The following is a 17,089-nucleotide window of genomic DNA, read 5'->3' as shown; positions in this document are numbered from 1 at the left end:
TCTGACAAGCAAATTCAAAGAAAAGCGTAGAAAACCGTTTGGAAAAAGCAGGAATATTTTATAAAGAACAAACCAAGCTTACCGAGGTATGCAAGGCTCACCTTTCCACACTTTGTCTTAAACTTTCCACACAGGTTACAATTTAATAATAATTTCTCCTTTAGATCTACTAGGGGTCTGCCTAATTTGCATAGTTTGTGTAGGTGCTTGTAAGACAGTTTTGGTAAATGTAAAATCCATTTGTACAAAGATTGTACAGTAGAATGTAACCTTATATAGATGCTTCTTTTTATTAGCAAAACATATGACCACTTTTTTTAAAGGAATAGAATGCTAAATTCCAAAAAAAAAAAAAAAAATTCCTCCGTTTTTTCTCTTTTTTTCTCTTTCCTACTTCCTCTACCCTCCACAGAATATATTGTGTTGTATTAAAACACATTAATAAAAACTGAAGTAAGTCTACATTTGAACTCTGCATCAGGTGATCCCATGCCGCATACACACAACCGTTTTTCGGGTTCTAAAAAATTACGTTTTTTTAATGTCATTAAAACGATCGTGTGGGCTTCAGAGAATTTTTCGGGTTCTAAAAATGGCCAAATTTTTTTTTCCGAACATGCTCTATTTTTTTCACAACGTTTTTAACCACTTAAGGACCGCCTCCTGCACATTTACGTCGGCAGAATGGCATGGCTGGGCACAAGCACGTACCTAATGGAAGAAAAAAGGGAAACAGTATCCTCACATGTAGTGAACATGGGGATACTTAGTATTGTAAAAGGTGCCACGTCCTAATAAGTATGAAGAGAAAAATAACTAGGGGCGAGTTGTTGGACTTTTCATGTACTGTATGCTGGTAAGAATATAGTCGCATAGAAGATTTCTCTAAAATCTGGTTTATTTGAATATAAAAATTCCAGCATCCCTCACGAGCAGGGCATATCGACAGCACGAGCATTTCTTCATGAACAAGACCATCATCTATGAAAACATAGTGACTTTGTTATAGAACTCCTGCGTTTTATACTCAGACGCAACTATTTTGTTTTTAAAGAGTCCCACTACCTCCAGGTACAGGGTGTGGCAATGGGCACATGTTGTGCCCCTGCCTACGCTAACCTGTACCTGGGGGGGTGGGAACGCTGTAGTTTTTCAAACTAACAACTGGCCATTTACACTAACCATGTCGCCAACTAGTTACGCTATATTGACAACATTTTTGTAATTTGGACAGGGTCACTGGATCTACTACATGAATTTATAGAGGTCCTCAACATTAACAGCTATAATTTGAAATTTACCTATACTAGTGCACAAAACCCAAATAACCTTCTTAGATCTTACCATCTTGAAAGATGCAAATGGACACCTAACCTCATCATTATATAGAAAGGAGACTGCTGGAAACACATTATTACACGCAGGTAGTGCCCACCCAGCCAACATAATACGCAGCATACCATATGCTCAATATCTGCGTCTTCGCAGAAATTGCACCCTAACTACCGACTTTATCCAGCAATCCAATATCCTCAAACAACGCCTTCTCAATAGAGGTTATAGCAAATCCCTGCTGCGGAAAAGCATTTAACAAAGCCTTTTGTAAACCACGCACAAGTCTATTCTATAAACAAAAAGGTAAATCCCATATTTCATCCGGTCAGATTTATTACACGTTTCTCTGGCCATCACAATGAAATACGAAATATATTGACTAAACACTGGACTCTACTTACCAATGACCCAATCCTCAAATATATTGGCCCACAACCAGATATAACCTTCAAAAGATCTAGATCTCTACGGGACCAATTAAACTCCAGTCACTATGTACCAAGTTCAAAACTACAAACACCCCCTAATGGTATTACTCGATGCGGCCATTGTTCATTTTACCCTTGGGTCAAGGAAGGTACCACCTTTACTTTACCCAATGAGGAAATTTTCACACCTAATTTCCATGCAGACTGCAACACGCAAGGGGTAATCTACTTAATAACCTGTCAATGCCAAGCTTTCTATGTTGGCAAAACAATTAGGAATTTCAAAGCCAGAATTAGAGACCATGTCTACTACTCAGCGGAGGGTAAAATTTTGACCTCAGTGAGCCGTCATTTAGACCTCTACCACAGTTTCAAAAACAAGGTGGTCTCTTTTATTGCCCTTGCGGTAGTCCCTAAAAACGAACGGGGGGGAAACTGGGACAAATTGATATTACAAAAAGAAACCCTATGGATCCAACGCCTTATGTACCCCTGGTCTCAATGAGGCACAATCTTATAAACCATTTTTATAATAATAACCTACCACCTGCCCACCCCCCCCCCTTCCCATCATCCATTCCAATCTCCCCTTTTTATTTTCTTATTATTGTTTAGGGCTAATGTAGATTTCTCTATTGTCCTATCGATTTATTATTTGTACCTTTTTTAGACTTCAGCCTGTTTCCCTACCAGGGAACCAAACTGAATATATGCTTGATTGTCAATTTCATGACACTTAGTGAACCTACCCAACTGTGTCACCTAAAATAGTTAGGTTTTACTATATTCAATCTGATATAACTACTGATACTTTGACTCTTTGAATATATATTGTATTTGATTTTATATTCATTGTATGGCTACAGTACAACTGATCTGAAAAAACCCTCTCCCCTCCCCCCCTATTGCTCTGCCCCCTTTGGCTATGTTTTTAATGATTTAAAGGTACCCTATATTAAGAGCTGTACCAACTATATTAAACAAATAAATGACCAAATGTTTTTGATTCTGCAAATCTCCTGTTGAAATGGATAATACATGTAAATGTCTGTGTGATAACTTAAAATATACTTAACATTTTTAATCTATGTAATTCTGGTGATGAACATGTGAACTGGCAAGCCCTCTCATGTTTTCTTATTTGTTTCCCCCTCTGAGTCCACCTCATCTCTGTGCTCTGATGCGTCTTTGCGCCTTTCGTTTTCTTTGTACAGTGTTGGCCGCCCCCTATATCCCCATACCATGTATGGCGATATACTTGGACACCACTAGATGGAGCTCCCATCTGGTCGTCCAATCTCCCACTTAGTACGCCTCTTCTGTTTATGCGACGTCTATGCTGGGAGCTGTTCGTGGCCATTTCGGATGACGTCGATCGGCAGCGCCGTATTGTACGTCTATTCCGAATGGGACGTGGCTCTATTTAAGCCCCGGGTTTCAGACGCACTATGCTGCAGTTTCCCGGGAGACTTATGGATAAGATTCGCTGCCGTTTTAACCACTGGGTAAGTCTCTTAACCTAGCTCGTTCATTTCTCTACTGGGTTTCTCGGTTACTATGTCACGCTGACAGTGCCTGCCTTTTCCTTCTTTTAACCCAATGGGATCAATATTGCCTTTGGACCACAAGCCTTCAAGGCATAAATCCAGGCATAAACACTATCCTCTAACATTTTAAGAGGGTTGCTAGACACGGCCCCCTCTCTGTGGCAGTGCAACTTTCCATAGAAGGTAAGATGCGGCTACTCTTTGTACCTACATTTTACATCTCTCTATTACAAAAACTATAACCTGCCATATCTATCTTAGATTTTTTGCCCTCAAGGGTTCTTTTCTACTTACCTAGGGTCCAGCAGCCCGAACCTAGTTATTAACCACTTAAGCCCCGGACCAATATGCTGGCTAAAGACCCAAGGTGTTTTTACAGTTCGGAACTGCGTCGCTTTAACAGACAATTGCGCAGTCGTGCGACGTGGCTCCCAAACAAAATTGACGTCCTTTTTTTCCCCACAAATAGAGCTTTCTTTTGGTGGTATTTGATCTCCTCTGCGCTTTTTATTTTTTGCGCTATAAACAAAAATAGAGCGACAATTTTGAAAAAAATTCAATATTTTTTACTTTTTGCTATAATAAATATCCCCCAAAAACATATAATTTATTTTTTTCCCCTCAGTTTAGGCCGATACGTATTCTACCTATTTTTTGTAAAAAAAACGCAATAATCGTTTATCGGTTGGTTTGCGCAAAATTTATAGCGTTTACAAAATAGGGGATAGTTTTATTGCATTTTTATTTTTATTTTTTTACTACTAATGGCGGCGATCAGCGATTTTTTTTTCTTTTTTTTCCGTGACTGCGACATTATGGCGGACACTTCGGACAATTTTGACACATTTTTGGGACCATTGTCATTTTCACAGCAAAAAATGCATTTAAATTGCATTCTTTATTGTGAAAATGACAGTTGCAGTTTGGGCGTTAACCACAGGGGGCGCTGTAGGAGTTAGGCTTCACTTTGTGAGTGTTTACAACTGTAGGGGGGTGTGGCTGTAGGTGTGACGTCATCGATTGTGTCTCCCCTATAAAGGGGATGACGCGATCGATACGCCGCCACAGTGAAGCACGGGGAAGCCGTATTTACATACGGCTCTCCCCGTTCAGCTCCGGGGACCGATCGCCGCACTCGAGCGGCGATCGGGTCCGCGGGACTTGCGGTCCCGGAGCTTCGGACCGGGTCGCGGGAGCGCGCCCGCGACCCATGGCTGGGTACAAGTACAGGACGTATATATACGTGCTTGTGCCCAGCCGTGCCATTCTGCCGACGTATATGTGCAGGAGGCGGTCCTTAAGTGGTTAAGCCTCTGTAAGAAGTTCTCCCTTCTATGCTGTTTACCTACTATTGGATTATACTGATGCTTTAACATTATATGTAAGTAACCTAACTTTTCAATATTACCACACCTATTATTCTTCCTTATCTTTTCCTGCCTGTTCAAACAATTCTTTATCCTTTGTTAATGATGCATTATCATATACCCTCGTCCCCACTGTACTTATGAATGGATTGCTTTGAGATGTTTTCACACAAGGCCTCCTCCTTGGGTCCCCATTTGAGGACAGCTTCTATTTTTCACCCTGTCCTATTTCCCCCCCCCCCGCCTTATTGTTTTCTGGCTGAGAGTGTGATTGGCCATGCTCATCAATCTATGTACTTAAATTGTTTGATACCTAATAGTTCTATGTACGTGTTTCTCCCCCCCCCCCCCCCCCCCCCCCTCTTATCTCTGTCTTGCAGCAAACTATACTTAAGAGACTCTGAAGAAGCGATGAAAGACGCGCGAAACCGGTCGAGTCAATACACTGCAAGTTCCATCTTTCAGACATTTTATGTCTGTACCTCCATCATCATACAGGACATTCCAATCATCTAACTATTTTTTTTTTAAAAGTTTTTACTTTACCATTGAAACTCTGTATTATCATGTTTGATTATTAGTCCACAATTTACTGTTATGCTTTGGAGGCACTTTGCAATGTCTAGTTAGTTTGTTAGATTTTTTTAATTGTGAACTGTATTTTTATGTTCAAATAAACCAGATTTTAGAGAAATCTTCTCTATGCGACTATATTCTTACCAGCATACAGTCCCTGAAAAGTCCAACAACTCGCCCCTAGTTATTTTTCTCTTCATACAAGCACGTACCTGTACGTCCTCTTTAAAGCGGATGTTCCGCCCAAAAAAAAATATTAAAAGCCAGCAGGTACAAATACTGCAGCCGCTGACTTTTAATATTAGGACACTTACCTGTCCTGGAGTCCAGCGGCGTCCGCAGCAGATGACGAGCGATCGCTCGTCACCCTGCTGCCAGGGCCGGACTGGGAGTAAAAACCAGCCCTGGAAAACATTTCATACCAGCCCCATAGCATTATTATACCAGCCCAACATCATAACGTCATTATTTTTTTGTTCATAAAAGAGAAAACCATACATTTTAAAGAAATATTTAAAGAGCGTATTATATAAAGATAAGACAGATATGAAAGCACATAGGGCTAGGGAGATTATATATATATATATATATATATATATATATATATATATATATATATATATATATATATATATATATATATATATATATATATATATATATATATATACACATATACACATACACATACACATTACACAGTGGAACCTCGGATTACGAGCATAATCCGTTCCAGAAGAATGCTCGTAATCCAAAGTGCTCACATATCAAAGTGAGTTTCCCCATTGAAGTTAATGGAAACGAAAATAATTTATTCCGCATTGACTTCAATTGAATGCAACACCGCATGTGGTGGGGGGCGCCGGAGAGCATCGGAGACACTCGGAAATGTCACTTGCCACCTGTCACCAGATTCAGCATGTCACTTGCCACCCATCCCGTCACCAGATTCAGCGTTTCACTTGTCACTTGGACTGGCTGACAGCAGGGGGACTGGCTGACAGAGGGCTGACAGCAGGCGGCCTACCGGGAATTTTCCCGGTAGGCCAGTCCGGCCCTGCCTGCTGCTCCCCCCTCCATCCACGCTGAGGGAACCAGGAAGTGAAGCGCTGCGGCTTCACTACCCGGTTCCCTACGGCGCATGCGCGAGTCGCGCCCGCCGATTGGCTCCCGCTGTGTGCTGGGAGCCGAGTGTTCCCAGCACACAACGTGGGGGCGACGGGATGTGACGCAAAGCCCGTCTTTTGCCCGTGAATGCCGGGCCGGAAGTGGGTGCAAATACCTGTCTTTAGACAGGTATCTGCACCCCCCTCCCCCCTAAAAGGTGTCAAATGTGACACCGGAGGGGGGGGGGGTTCCGATCAGCGGGACTTCACTTTAGGGTGGAGAACCGCTTTAAGTGCCCAGCCGTGGGCGCGCGCGACCTGGTCAGAAGCTCCGTGACCCAATCGCCGCTGGAGTCCCGCGATCGGGTCCCCGGAGCTGAAGAACGATGTATGTAAACACAGCTTCCCCATTCTTCACTGTGGCGCCGTCCTTGATCGTGTGTTCCCTGATATAGGGAAGCATGATCAATGACGTCACACGTCCAGCCCCGCCCCCCTACAGTTAGAAACACATGAGGTCACACTTAACCACTAGGGGCGCTGAAGAGGTTAACTCCCAAACTGCAATTGTCATTTTTACAGTAAACAATGCATTTTTATAGTTTTTTTTTTGCTGTGAAAATGAAAATTGTCCCAAAAATGTGTCAAAATTGTCCGATGTGTCCGCCATAATGTCACGGTCATGAAGAAAAAAAAAAACACTGATCGCCGCCATTAGTAGTAAAAAAATATATATTAATAAAAATGCAATAAAACTATCCCCTATTTTGTAAACGCTATACATTTTGCACCAACCAAAATCGATAAACGCTTATTGTGATTTTTTTTTTTTTACCAAAAATATGTAGAATACGTATCGGACTAAACTGAGGATTTTTTTTTATATATATATATATATATATATATATATATATATATAATTATATTTGGGTAGCTATTTATTATAGCAAAAAGTAAAAAATATTGAATTTTTTTCAAAATTGTCGCTCTGTTTTTGTTTATAGCACAAAAAATAAAAACCACAGAGGTTATCAAATACCACCAAAAGAAAGCTCTATTCGTGGAAAAAAAACGCCAATTTTGTTTGGGAGCCACGTCGCACGACCGCGCAATTGTCGGTTAAAGCGACGCAGTGCCGAATCGCAAAAACTGGCCAGGTCCTTTACCTGCCTAAAGGTCCGGGTCTTAAGTGGTTAAAGGAATAGAATGCCAATTTCCAAAAAAAAAAAAAAAAAAAGATTTTCCTCCTGTTTTTTTTTCCCTCTTTTTTTTCCTTTCCTTCTTCCTCTACCCTCCACACAATATATTGCTTTGAATTAAAACACATTACTAAAAACTGAAGCCGAGTTCAAATGTAGACTCACATCAGGTGATCGCTCATGCCGCGTACACACGACCGTTTCGGGTTCTAAAAAAAAGTTTTGTTTTTTTTTTAGGTCATTAAAAAACGATCCTGTGTGGGCTCCAGAGCATTTTTCGGGTTCTAAAAATGGTCTAATTTTTTTCCGAACATGCTCTATTAATAATTGAAATTCACAACATTTTTAACGTTGTCGTTTTTAAGGTTGTAAAAAATGGTCGTGTGTGGGCTTTAACGACGTGAAAAAAAACGCGCATGCTCAGAAGCAAGTTATGAGACGGGAGCGCTCGTTCTGGTAAAACTAGCGTTCGTAATGGAGTAAGCACATTCATCACGCTGTAACAGACAGAAAAGTGCGAATCGTCTTCTACCAACACGAAATCCGCTAAAGCAGCCCCAAGGGTGGAGTCATCCGAATGGGACTTCCCCTTTATAGTGCTGTTGTACGTCACTGCGCTTTGCTAGAGCATTTTTTTTTTCACGATCATGTGTAGGCAAGGCTGTTTTAAATGATCGGGTTAAAAAAAAAAAAAAAAACGTTTTCTCTAGACCCTTAACGTAATTTTTTTTAGAACTCGAAAAACGGTCGTGTTTGTACGCGGCATCAGGAATTGCCCACTGTGGAGACAATAGGGCAGGAAGAAGGGGATAAAGCGGAGGATGATTATTTTTCAAGGTAACTATAAAAATATACGAAACTGTTTTGTTTAAAATGTTGTATCAGGAGGACATGGCAGCAATGGGTAGAGTTTAGTTCCTCCACACTAATATCAACATACATGTAGAGTCTCATGTCAGGGAATTTCCCATTCCCTTCCCCTGGCACCCTTGTCCCTTTTTTTTTTTTTTGTTTTTCTTTGTGGTTGTGTTATGTTGTTGTGTAGAAGGTATGTTAGGATATAGAGTAGTACAAGTACAGGAAAATACTGCTATGGGTGTGATAAATACAAGGAGAATTTTCTAGTTTATGTAATCAGATGAGATCAGATTCATACATACAGTATATTAAAATGCGGAATGGGTGGTATAATGGGTTATGTTGGATATTGTAATATCTGTATTTTGTGTAAAATGTATAAATAAAATGTATATATGTTTTTCAAATAAAGGATCCATTGTACAAAGTGGACAACGCAGACAAGGTTAAAAATGAGAGAAGCTGGACTGTACAAAAGGCATTCTCTGAAGGCACCGATGCTCAGGGATTTTGCATCATACCTACAGGACAGTTTGGGTATCAAGAACTATAAACAGGAGGTATAAAACCAGCATTCTTGTAGTGTATTTTCCCTAGTCGTCTTCCAGGACAGCCCTTGAGAGATGGAGTCTCCTCCCATCGACACAGGAAACACACTACCAGCAGTTCAAAAGGCGGTCCCTCAGGTCCCTGGTCAGTCTTTGTGTTTCCTCCGTCGGAGGAACATGTTACCTAAAGGAACATTTTTTTACTTCTCTCAGGGGCTCTCCTGTAGGGAAAATGGGGCACACAGGGGACTGGGTCTTTTGTGTGTGCTCCGTGAAGTCTCACCCTTTTTTTTGGTGTTGGGCACGGGTACCGTCCAGCTGACAGGAGCCGACCCGTTTTCTCTCCTCTTCCCGGTGCCGATGCAGGTCTGTGGCAGAATGGCGCGTTTTCCCCCAGAACGGCAGGATTCGAAAATTCGCGCCGTTCAGTGGGGCCGGAGACGCCGTTGCGTCACTTCCGGTGGAACCGCGTCATAGCTGAGCGCCGAGCCTTCCGGTTCCGGGTCTCCACGAGGCGCAGGGGGGAGAAGAAAAAGCCCTGGCTGATCCTGCATATCCCGGCCTGCCTCCAGCTACACCGGACGAGCGGCGGGATCGGAGAAGGGACCGACCATGGAGGCGCATTCCCTAGTCGCTCCGGAGGACGCAGGCACCAGCATTCCCCAGGTAGGCTGCCGGGCATGTACTCAGGGGGAATTACTAGGCATTCTTGGTGGCTGGGAGTTGCTCCATGGGGGGGGTCACATCCCAGGGGGAACTGTTTTCTGGTGGTGGTAGCACGGGTGTATCCCTCAGTGAGGATAAGTCCTTAGTATGGTCTCTTTCTTTTTTCAGGTTAAATAGGCCACAAGGGAAGACAAGTCTGGGCGTAAAAACTGTGGTAGCAAGTTGTCCTCTGGCTATGATAAGACCCTGTGTAGGCAATGCATAACAAAACTGTTAAAAGTCTGAGGCAGACTCTCCAGTAGTTAAGTTTCTGGGGTCATTTAAAGAAGAAATGGCATCTACTTTTCAATCCCTTAGGGATTTAATTGCAAATGTTAGCACAGGTGCTGCCACCAGTAGTTCTAATGCTGTTTCCCCCTCTCCAAGCCCCACTATGCCTAGTTCCGGGGGGGCCCCGTAGGGAGAGGGAGCATAGCCCCGAGTTAGCTAGACCTGAGACCTCCGATGCAGATGCAGATTCAGATCAGGAGGGAAGTCAGGTCGCAGCTAAAAGAGTGTCAAAATACAAACTATCTGTTGAAGAGGTTGATGATTTGTTGAGTGCCATTTATGGTACACTAGATATTGAGGAAGAGGAATCTCAGTTATCTAGACATGACACCATGTATGCTGCCTTAGGGAGGAAAAGCCAGGGTGTTTCCCATCCATGAAGTCCTATCTGACATGGTCCACAAAGAGTGGGCGGAGCCAGATAAAAACATTTTTTCCAAATTCCCTTAAAAGAAGGTTCCCCTTTGACGAGAACCCAGAGGCAGTCTGGAACAAGGTTCCTAAACTGGATGCCCCACTGTCAAAAGTATCCAAGCAGTCAGATCTGGCCTTCGAGGATATGGGGCATTTGAAGGACCCAATGGACAGGAAGACTGACATCGTCCTAAAAAGGGCCTGGGATGCCTCCAGGGCAGGATTAAAACCTTCAATGGTTACTTCTTGTGTAGCCAAAAATCTGGAGTTTTGGCTATCCCAATTAGAAGAACATCTCAAGGCTGGTACCCCTAGGGAGGACCTTCTTAAAACCTTTCCTATGCTTTTTAAAGCAACGGGTTTTATTTCGGATGCAGCTACAGATGCGGTAAAATTCGCAGCCAAATCTGCAGCTCTCTCTGTGTCAGCAAGAAGATCTTTATGGTTAAAAACTTGGGCTGGAGATACAGCATCAAAAAACAGGTTATGCAGTGTTCCATTCAATGGAGACCTTATTTTTGGTCCAGAGTTGGATACCGCCTTAGAAAGGACTGCTGATAAGAAGTCCTTTCCCCCTAAAAAGAAAACATTTTCAGAAAAAAAGTTTTCGTTCCCCCAAGGAGCCTGAAAAAACTGGGAAAGATTTCAAACCCAAAAAACATTGGGCAGGCCAAAAAGGCAGGGGGAGAGGGAGCATTCTTTTTAAATCGCCCCGGTCCAGACCCCAAGCCACAGTGACGTCAAGGTCCCGGTGGGGGGGCAGACTAGGAAACTTTCTTCCCCAGTGGAAAAAAGTAACCTCAAACAAATTCGTTCTGAATATCATCAGGAGAGGTTATGCTCTGGAATTCCACAGCGAGCAACCGTCCAAATTCCTAGTGACAAAGCTACCCAGTCACTCAGAAAAGGCCAAGGCCTTACCTTTACTAATAGGGGACATGGTGGATCAAGAGGTATTGACACCAGTCCCTATTCACGAACAGGGGGAGGGTTTTTACTCTCATATCTTTGTAGTCAAAAAACCCTCAGGGAGGTTCAGACTAATCTAAAACCTCTCCATCCGTTACAAGAAGTTTTGGATGGAGTCAATTTATTCGGTAAAGAATCTTCTGCAGAAAGAAGTATTCATGGCAACCCTGGATTTAAGGGGCGCTTACCTTCATATCCCAATAAAGGAGGAATGTCAGAAATTTCTTCGTATGGCGATTCAGATAGAATCAAAGATTTATCATTTTCAATGCAGAGCTATGCCCTTCGGGCGGTCATCCTCTCCAAGGATATTTTCAAAAGTCCTAGGAGAAGCACTAGCCCCTCTGAGACTTCAGTCGGTATCAATCATACCATACCTGGACGACTTGCTCCTTACAGCCACCTCAGAGAAACAACTCTGTCAAGACATAGAGCTAACACAGCAAAGCCTGAGAAGTCTAGGTTGGATAATCAGTCTGGAGAAATCCAAGACGACTCCAACACAGGATATCCTGTACCTGGGTTACAGGATCCTGTCAGTAGAACAAAAAATCGTCCTACCAGAGAAGAAGATCTCCAAGATACATCATCGGATTACCCTTCTTCAAACAAATCACAATTGTACAGTAAGAGAGGTCATGTCTGCCTTGGGGCTTATGACATCAGCCATCCCAGCTGTACAATGGGCCAGGTTCCACCAAAGAAACCTCCAAAGCTTTTTATTGGAACAGATAGACAAAGGATTTGGAGGACTGGGTGACAATCCCCGACAGGGTGAAACGTTCACTCTGGTGGTGGAAGGACAAAGAGAACCTGAACAAAAGGGGTCCTCTGGGTCCCTCCTATCAGGTACATCCTAACCACAGACGCAAACAGCTGGGGCTGGGGAGCTCACCTCAATACCCTTTGGGTGCAAGGCAAATGGACACAAGAGGAAAGGAATTCTTCCTCCAATTGGAAAGAGCTAGTGGCAATCTTGAAAGCTTTACTTGCCTTTCAGGACAAAATTACAAGGTCACCATCTCCAGGTCCGTTCGGACAATGTGACGGCAGTAGCTTACGTGAACAAGCAGGGAGGTACCAGGAGCCCTCGCTTAATGACAGTTGCAATACAACTGTTCGAATGGGCAGAAATTCATCTAAAGTCCATCTCTGCAATTTAGCCGACATTTAGTGTCGAATCAGGAATGGTCTCTTCACAAGGAAGCCTTCAGGCTCATAACAAGTCAGTGGGGGTACCCAGACATAGACCTGTTCGCAACCAAGGTGAATACCAAGGTTCAAAATTTCTGCTCTCTGTACCCAGGAGATCATCCTTGGGGGGTAGATGCACTACAAGTTCCGTGGACTTTCAATCTAGCTTATGCATTTCCACCATTGCATCTCATTCCAAGAGTGTTGTCAATTTCTAGTGGAGGAAGCATCTCTAATTTTGGTGGCTCCTTTCTGGCCGAAGAGGCCTTGGTTCACGACAATACAAAATTTAACAGACCAACCACCGCTGAGACTTCCTTACAGACAAGACCTTCTGTCACAAGGACCTCTTCTGCATCCTCAGATAGCCATGCTAAAGCTATCAGCGTGGTTACTGAGGAAGAAATTCTGAGGCAAAAAGGCCCATCAGAAAAAGTAATCAAAACTCTTACAGAGTAGAAAACCAGTCACCAGGGCAATTTATGGAAAAACCTGGAAAAAATTTTTAATTCCTGGTTATCAGAGCATGGTGAATCTGAAGAGTATTAAAAACATATTACAATTCTTGCAGGACGGTATAGACAAAGGGTTGTCCCTCAGCACTATTAAGGTACAAATAGCAGCTTTAAGCTACAAGAAGATAAGATTATATCTAGGTTTTGCAAAGCCGTTTCCAGACAAAAACCAGCTAAAACCAAAGCAACTCCAACATGGGACCTGGCAGTCGTTCTTAAAGCTTTTTTGGGTGCTCCATTTGAGCCCATCTCGGAGGCCTCTATTAGACTGCTCACCTTGAAAACAGTGCTCCTGGTAGCAATTACTACAGCACGCAGAGAGTGAAATTCAAGCACTTTCAGTCAGGGAACCTTTTCTTCAAATTTTGGAAGATAGAATTATTCTGAAAACAGACCCTGGGTTCCTGCCAAAAATGACATCAAATTTTCACAGGTCAAGATATTTTACCTTTTTATCAGAACGCCTCTAATAGCAGGGAGAGACGGTTTCATGTCCTTGATGTAAGAAGATGCATTCTAGAATACTTAGAATCAACAAACCCCTTCAGGTTAACAGAATCCCTTTTTTGTTCTTTTCTCTGGTCAGCGTAAAGGTCAGAAAGCCTCAAAATCCACGATAGCGAGGTGGATTAGATTAGCTATTCTAAAGAGTTATAGAATAGTGGGATTAGACACTCCAGAGGGTATTAAAGCTCACTCCACAAGGGAACTTGCAACATCCTGGGCAGAGAAAGCTGGTGCCACTCCGGAGCAGATTTGTAAGGCGGCAACCTGGTCAAGTTTTTCCACCTTTACAAATCACTACAGACTGGATCTACTGTCCAACCAGGATCAAGCCTTTGGGAGGAAAGTCCTCCAAGCTGTGGCGCCACCCTAAATCTGGTGAGTACTTGGGGATCCTCTCAAGGGCTGTCCTGGAAGACGACTAGGGAAAAATGGAGTTGGTACTCACCGGTAACTCCTTTTCCGGTCAGGACAGCACGATCCCACCCTTTTATATTTATAGGTAATGCATTAAACGTATTAACCTGTTGTAGTTATTTTTTGCAGTTCCATCCTTCGGTTCTTGGGGAAGACTGACCAGGGACCTGAGGGACCGCCTTTTGAACTGCTGGTAGTGTGTTTCCTGTGTCGATGGGAGGAGACTCCATCTCTCAAGGGCTGTCCTGGAAGACTACCGGAAAAGGAGTTACCGGTGAGTACTAACTCCATTTTTGGTTATCAAACTGCATGTTAGTAGATTGAAATGCAAAATGTTTAATATTTCCAGAGTCGTCTCCCCTGGAACACACCTGAGACCATAACCGAGTCCTTTGGGCCTCACTTCCACACATGCACAATCTCTCATAACTTTAAGGCTGATAAAAAAAACGAGTTGGTATACACGAATCGAAGCAAGCAGCGTAGTGCAGAGACAATAATTCACACAGGCAGATGCAATGGAACTGGTATTTAAGGAATGAAACAACCGTTCACAACAAGCCTGGTGGGACGGCTACCCAACAGGGCCCACTCACAGTTCAGTAGCATGACAGGAGTAGATTTCAGCTGAAATGACAGCATCTGGTGAGAGGGGACCAAATGTGGCCTGGCCATCTGGTCCCAATCGGGAGTCGGTCCAGAGAGATGAGGCCCTACACTTATCCTTTATGACAGGAACTTTGAAACTGTTTCTGTCCCTCACAGACAGTGCACCTGTCCCTTCTCTGTCCACTCGCCAAACGTGTGCCAAAACCTAGGAGCCAGGGTCTTCAATAGGCTATGCCTGATCCAAGATGGCTGCTCGGGTCACATGCTCGGGTCAATGCTCATAGGCAAAAAATGCAATAATCAGTGATTTACCAATAAATGAATCGAAACAAAAAAAATATAAAAAACATAATCCATAAATTGCTTCGCAGACCAGTGAAATTGTATACGCTATATTATGTTTTTATTGTGCTAATATTTTTCCACAAAAGTGGTTACCCTTTAACCACTTAAGGACCGCCTCCTGCACATATATGTCGGCAGAATGGCACAGCTGGGCACATGCACGTACGTGCTGTGCCATTGTCCAGCCATGGGTCGCGGGCTCGCACCCGGTCCGAAGCTCTGGGACCCGATCGCCGCTGGAGTCCTGCGATCGGGCCCCGGAGCTGAAGAACGGGGACAGCTCATCGGCGGAGGGCATTGTTCTCCACCAACACGGAGGGCATTGTTCTCCACCAACCTTACTGCTGTGTGTCCCCCTATAGGAGGGCTGGTGGTCCCCCCCTATCAGCAGCCCTGGTGCTGGGCATTGTTTGTACCATCTGCGTGAACCACTCTTTACCCAATTTACACATCCTTATTTCTATTGCTATGCTGGTCTGTCAATTTTTCAGTAAAAAATGATTTCCCCTTTCAGGATGTCAGGAACTCTAAGGACTCCACTTGTGTGTGCTGGTTGCCTAAAAGTTGAAACGCGCCTATCCACGCACCTTCGGAGGGTTTGCATGCGTGATTCCTCTCACAAGAAAATCAAAGAAGCTGTTGCCAGTGCAAGAAAAAAAGCCTGCTGTAAAATGCCAAATAGCGCCTTTGATTACAACGAAATTGTAGAATGTATTATTCCTGAAAAAATTGAAAAGCATATAAACCGTTTGGAAAAAGCAGAACATGGTGTGTTTATTAGAACCAAGAATACAACCTCATATACAGTTAAAGAGGAGGTAACCAGAACATAAATTAACATGAGCCAATTAACGAATCATTTACCCAGACTAGGTCACTCAGATATGACCTGTCAGGGTAGACGTCACATCTCCTCGCTCACCTGCTATACAATATACATTATCATAAGTGCGGGGACCGGCTCAGCTGGGATCAACAGAGCGATCCAAGCGGAGGTTCACGGGGCGGATCATTACTGATCCGCCCCGTGTGAAAGGGGCCCAAGACAGCTTTGATAAATGTAAAATCGATTTGTACAAAGATTGTACAGTAGAATGTAACCTTGGATAGATGCTTCTTTTTATTAGCAAAACATATGACCACTTTTTTTAAAGGAATAGAATGCTAAATTCCAAAAAAAAAAAAAATCTTTCTCCCTTTTCTTTTTCTCCTCCTGTTTTTTTCTCTCGTTTTTTTCTCTTTCCTTCTTCCTCTACCCTCCACACAATATATTGTTTTGTATTAAAACACGTTAATAAAAACTGAAGCCGAGTTCAAATGTAGACTCGCATCAGGTGATCTCTCATGCCGCGTACACACGACCGTTTTTCGGGTTCTAAAAAATTACGTTTTTTTTAATGTCATTAAAAACGATCGTGTGTGGGCTTCAGAGCATTTTTCAGGTTCTAAAATTGGGGAAAAAAAAAAAAATTCGAACATGCTCTATTGTTTCACAACGTTAACATTGTCGTTTTTAAGGTTGTAAAAAATGGTCGTGTGTGGGCTTTAACGACGTGAAAAAAAGCAAGTTATGAGACGGGAGCGCTCGTTCTGGTAAAACTAGCGTTCGTAATGGAGTAAGCATATACATCACGCTGTAACAGACAGAAAAGCGCGAATCGTCTTTTACTAACACAAAATCAGCTAAAGCAGCCCCAAGGGTGGCGCCATCAGAATGGTACTTCCCTTTTATAGTGCTGTTGTACATCACCGCGCTTTGCTAGAGCATTTTTTTTTTCACGATCATGTGTAGGCAAGGCTGTTTTAAATGATCGGGTTGAAAAAAAAAAAAATTGTTTTCTCTAGACCCTTAAAAACGTAATTTTTTTTAGAACCCGAAAAACGGTCGTGTTTGTACGCAGCATCAGGAATTGCCCACTGTGGAGACAAATAGGGCAGGAAGAAGGGGATAAAGCAGAGGATGATTATTTTTCAAGGTAACTATAAAAATATACAAAACTGTTTTGTTTAAAATGTTGCATCAAAAGGACATGGCAGCAATGGGTAAAGTTTTTAGAGCCTCCACACTAATAACATACATGTAGAGTCTCATGTCAGGGAATTTCCCATTCCCTTCCCCTGGCACCCTTTACATACGGCTCTCCCCGTTGTGTAGCTCCGGG

Source organism: Rana temporaria, chromosome 5, assembly GCF_905171775.1.
Source record: "Rana temporaria chromosome 5, aRanTem1.1, whole genome shotgun sequence".
NCBI lineage: Eukaryota > Metazoa > Chordata > Amphibia > Anura > Ranidae > Rana > Rana temporaria.
Note: the sequence above shows the minus strand (reverse complement) of the source record.